The sequence below is a fragment of the Euprymna scolopes genome, chromosome 11 (genome assembly GCF_053919585.1).
Source record: "Euprymna scolopes isolate OS-2025 chromosome 11, ASM5391958v1, whole genome shotgun sequence".
NCBI classification, from domain to species: Eukaryota; Metazoa; Mollusca; class Cephalopoda; order Sepiida; family Sepiolidae; genus Euprymna; species Euprymna scolopes.
Window position 1 is genome coordinate 139024519 of NC_136492.1, and position 7500 is coordinate 139032018.

Consider the following 7500-nt stretch of genomic DNA (forward strand, 5'->3'; position numbering starts at 1 on the left):
ACGCAAAGAGTGTGGGTGCTGGAATGTCTCCATGTTTAACACCATTTTCTACTGAGATAGGATCAGCCAGCTTTCCCCCCTACATTGATCACAGCCTACATATCATTGTGGAAGAGATTTAAGATGGTTATAAACTTGTCAGGACAGCCAAGCCTTTTCAAAATCTCCCACAAAGCATCCCTATTGACTGTATCAATGGCCTTAGTTAAATCGATGAACACCTGATATAGTCCCTTTTGCTGTTCTTTACATTTCTCCTGCAGTTGCCTGGCTGTAAAAATCATATCCACTGTCCCTCGACATCCTCTGAAACCACACTGCGACTCAGGCAAAACATCATCAGCAATATGCTCCAGCATTCTGTCTAGCATGATCTTACACAGCACCTTACTGACTGACAGCAAAGAGATGCCTCGATAGTTTCCACATTCATCTCTGCTACACTTCACCTTGTATAGCACTACCATTAATGCATCCCGCCAATCCTGTGGAATACACTCATCCCGCCAAGCAGTCTGCAACAATTTCGCTAAGCGTCGCATCATCTTGGGTCCAGAACATTTAAAGATCTTCGCATGCAAACGATTCTGGTCAGGAGACTTTCCATTGTTCAGCTTATGGACAGCTGTTTCAACCTCCTGGAGAGAAGGAACCTCTGCCAAGATATCCTTGACCAGATTGCTAGGAATCGACCTAACAAACTCCTGATCAACGTAAGAAGGTCTGTTCAGGAAGTCATCGAAATGCTCCCTCCATCTATGAAGAATGTCGATAGGGTCTCGAAGAAGATTCCCACTATCTTTTGAGCACAGAGGAGTGATAGGTGATCTGGATGGTCCGTAACCCGTGCGCAGTAGGCTGTATAAGACCTTGGTGTTGTTTGAATCCGAGGCTGGCTGTATTTCCTCAGCTTTCTGCCTCCACCATTCATCCTGCATGTTACGCAACCTCCTCTACACCTCGTGCTTGATTGCCTTAAACTTGTCCCTAAATCGATCTTGCTCACCATCCGTCAAACCACCCCCGAGCATAAGCGTGCAATGCCCTGGCTTTTGAATTAAGCAGAGCCTGAATTTCAGTATCATTCTCATTGAACCAATCCTGATGTTTACGCTCACAATAGCCTAATACTCTCTCACATACCTCATAGACAGATTCCTTAAAAAAAGGCCAAGTATTTTCACAATCAATCTCTTCCATTTCCTTAACTAGTTTCTACCTCACAATATTGTCCTTTAGACTGGAAACATTAAGTCGCTTTGGGATAGCCACACTAGCTCCCCTCATCTTGGGTTTCACAACACACTTAATCTTTGCACAGACCAACCAGCACTTTGCATCCCGCATGACACGAACACTGCAGATATCCTTCATCTCACATTTTCTGACTAACACATAGTCTATCAAGTGCCATTTTTTGGAACCAGGATGCAACCAGGTCGTCTTGTATTTGTCCTCATGTTAGAACACGGTGTTACAAATTTTAAAACCCATCTCTGAACAAAACTGCAACAACATCAAACCATTGCTATTACACTTGCCCACTCCGTGTTTACCCAGCACGTCCCAGGTTCCAAAATCTCTTCCTACTCTAGCATTAAAATCTCCAAGAATGTCAGAGGGAATGCGTCTAACTACACTGCACAAAGCAAGGTAGAAAGAAACCTTTTCATCTTCTGTTGCAACCATAGTGGGTGCGTAGACACTCAAAAAAGTTGTATAACGACTTTTTACCAGAGGTAACCTAACAGTCATGATCCGGTCACTCACACTACAGGGATGTTCTTTCAGGCGAGAAAGAATTGATGCCTTTATAGCAAAAGCCACGCCTGAATCCCTCTTACATCCATCCGCTCTATCACTCCAGAAAATGGAGTAGGCCCCAGCCAACTCAGAAAACTGTCCCTCATCAGCCAGCCTGGTCTCAGACGCAGCAACTATGTCAATGTCATAACGTTTAAGTTCCTTAGATACTATATATTTATATATATATATATATATATACACATATATTATATATATATTTTACATATATATATTTTACATATTTATATATATATATACTACATATATATATATACTACATATACTTTATATATATATATATATATATATATACATATATACTACACATACTTTATACATATATATATATACATATATACTACACATACTTTATAAATATATATACATATATACTAAACATACTTTATATATATATATACATATATACTAAACATACTTTATATATATATATATACATATATACTAAACATACTTTATATATATATATATACATATATACTACACATATTTATATATATATATATACGTATATACTAAACATATTTATATATATATATATACGTATATACTAAACATACTTTATATATATATATATATATATACATATATACTACACATACTTTATATATATATATATATACATATAGATTATATATATATATATATACATATAGATTATATATATATATATACTACATATACTTTATATATACTATATATATGCATATATATACTATACATATATATATATATATATGTATTTTATATATGTATATATATATATACTACACACACATATATATATACTATATATATACACTACATATACTTTATGTACACTACATATATATGTATATATATATATATACTATATATATTTTTTTATATATATATATACTACATATACTACATATACTTGATATATATATACATACTACATATACTTTATATATATATACATACTACATATGATTTATATATATATATACATATATATATATAAACTATATGTATATATACTATATATATATATATAGTCCATATATATATATATATATATACTACACACACACATATATATATATATAAAAATTTATATATATACTACACATATACATATATATACTACATATATATATACTACATATATATATATATATGTATGCTACATATATATATACTACATATATATATATATACACTACATATATATATATATATGTATACTACATATATATATATACTACATATATATATACACTACATATATATATACACTACATATATATATACACTACATATATATATACACTACATATATATATATACACTACATATATATATATACACTACATATATATATATATACTACATATATATATATATACTACATATATATATATATACTACATATATATATATATATATACTACATATATATATAAATACTACATATATATATAAATACTACATATATATATAAATACTACATATATATATAAATACTACATATATATATACTACATATATATATATACTACATATATATATATATACTACATATATATACTACATATATATATATATACTACATATATATATATATACTACATATATATATATACTACATATATATATATATACTACATATATATATATATATACTACATATATATATATATACTACATATATATATATATATACTACATATATATATATATATACTACATATATATATATATATACTACATATATATATATATATATACTACATATATATATATATATATACTACATATATATATATATATATATACTACATATATATATATGCCATTTTTGCATCTCCAACACATTTGAAAATAATTTCTGACGAGGACGCTTCACAGAACGTCTGAAACGCGTAAAAACGATTTCAATTATTTAAAAAAATAATTACAATGATCCAAGCAGAATTCTCAATGAGAAACCAAGACACAGAATAATAAAATAATGTTAAAAAAATACAGATTGTTGGTGACTACCCCCTTATTTAAATATATATATATACTACATATACATATACTACAAATATATATACTACAAATATATATACTACATATATACTCTATATATATACAACATATATATACTACATATATATATATATATATATATACTACATATATATATATACTACATATATATATACTACATATATATATATATATATATATACTACATATATATATACTACATATATATATTACATATATAAATATATACTACATATATATACTATATATATATATACACGATATATATACTATATGTATACACTATATATATATATACATACTATATATATGTATATATACTATATATATATGTATATATATCCTATATATATGTATATATACTGTATATATGTATATATATCCTATATATATGTATATATATCCTATATATATGTATATATATCCTATATATATGTATATATATCCTATATATATGTATATATATCCTATATATATATGTATATATATCCTATATATATATGTATATATATGTATATATATACTATATATATGTATATATATACTATATATATGTATATATATACTATATATATGTATATATATATATATATATACTATATATATGTATATATATACTATATATATGTATATATATACTATATATATATGTATATATATACTATATATATATGTATATATATACTATATATATATGTATATATATACTATATATATATGTATATATATACTATATATATATGTATATATATACTATATATATATGTATATATATACTATATATATATGTATATATATACTATATATATATGTATATATATACTATATATATATGTATATATATACTATATATATATGTATATATATACTATATATGTATATATATATGTATATATATACTATATATATGTATATATATACTATATATATGTATATATATACTATATATATGTATATATATACTATATATATGTATATATATACTATATATATGTATATATATACTATATATATGTATATATATGTATATATATATACTATATATATGTAAATATATATACTATATATATGTAAATATATGCTATATATATGTAGATATATGCTATATATATGTAGATATATGCTATATATATGTAGATATATGCTATATATATGTAGATATATGCTATATATATGTATATATATGCTATATATATGTATATATATATACTATATATATGTATATATATACTATATATATGTATATATATATACTATATATATGTATATATATATACTATATATATGTAAATATATACTGTATATATGTAAATATATACTGTATATATGTATATATATACTATATATATGTATATATATATACTATATATATGTATATATATATACTATATATATGTATATATATATACTATATATATGTATATATATACTATATATATGTATATATATACTATATATATGTATATATATACTATATATATACTATATATATGTATATATATACTATATATATGTATATATATACTATATATATGTATATATATACTATATATATGCATATATATATATACATATATATAGTATATATATACATACATGTAGTTCCTGATTTCAAAAAAAGAAAAACTAAAAGGTAACTATATCTATATATTTTTAAATCAAATTTATTATGTAAATTCAAAAAAAATATATATATTTTTTCTACTCATTTCTATCTCTAACCTATACTAATTTTCTTATAAATTTTAAATCCAAACCTTTTACTTCAATTTTTCAGATTCATCTGCCTTACGTTTAATGCTAGGTTTATTTTTGGTGTCTTTTCAATTCAATAGAAATCCTCTTAAATTTGCTGATGAGGAGACCGTGCTTACCAAAAAAACTATGTATAATTGTTCTACGTGACTTCATGTACACCACAAATAAAAAGCACGGATTTCCGAATCGATCGTACAGATAATTGACTTTGTTGTTGTTCCTTCTTATGAAACTGATTTTTAATTTAATTAAAATTTGATTTTTAAATTAAAAAATTTTCTTTTTAATTTTTAAATTATAAATCACATTACTTAATATTGAATTAGCTCTAGGACATTTAACTATCGAGCTTATTATATATCTAAATTACAACGAGCATTTCCTGTATTTTAATTAAACTAGTAATTTCACTATTACATTAAGATATACTTAGCTCTTTAGACTATTATTCTAATCTCCTTTAAATGTATATATATATACATACTATATATATGTAAATATATACTGTATATATGTATATATATACTATATATATGTATATATATACTATATATATGTATATATATACTATATATATGTATATATATACTATATATATGTATATATATACTATATATATGTATATATATACTATATATATGTATATATATACTATATATATGTATATATATACTATATATATGTATATATATACTATATATATATACAATATATATGTATATATATACTATATATACATATATATATATATATGTATATATATATATATATTTACTATATATATGTATATATATATATATATTTACTATATATATGTATATATATACTATATATATGTATATATATACTATATATATATACAATATATATGTATATATATACTATATATACATATATATATATATGTATATATATATATATATTTACTATATATACATATATATATATATGTATATATATATATATATTTACTATATATACATATATATATATATGTATATATATATATATATTTACTATATATACATATATATATATATGTATATATATATATATATATTTACTATATATACATATATATATATGTATATATATATATATTTACTATATATACATATATATATATATGTATATATATATATTTACTATATATACATATATATATATGTATATATATATATATTTACTATATATACATATATATATATGTATATATATATATATTTACTATATATACATATATATATATATGTATATATATATATTTACTATATATACATATATATATATATATTTACTATATATACATATATATATATGTATATATATATATATTTACTATATATACATATATATATATATGTATATATTTACTATATATTTACTATATATACATATATATATATATATTTACTATATATACATATATATATATGTATATATATATATATTTACTATATATACATATATATATATGTATATATTTACTATATATATGTATATATATACTATGTATATATATATACTATATATATGTATATATATACTATATATATACTATATATATATATATATACTATATATATGTATATATATACTATGTATATATATACTATATATATGTATATATATACTATATATATACTATATATATATATATACTATATATATACTATATATATACTATATATATATACTATATATATGTATATATATACTATATATATGTATATATATACTATATATATATACTATATATACTATATATATACTATATATATATACTATATATATGTATATATATACTATATATATACTATATATATATATACTATATATACTATATATATTTATACTATATATACTATATATATTTATACTATATATACTATATATATG

General features: G+C 21.0%; 1 protein-coding gene across 1 annotated transcript in view; it reads right to left on the bottom strand.

The window, feature by feature from the left end:
* LOC145288248 (uncharacterized) overlaps positions 1 to 7500 on the bottom strand; it is a 600777-nt gene that overhangs the window by 159884 nt on the left and 433393 nt on the right. The window lies entirely within an intron of this gene.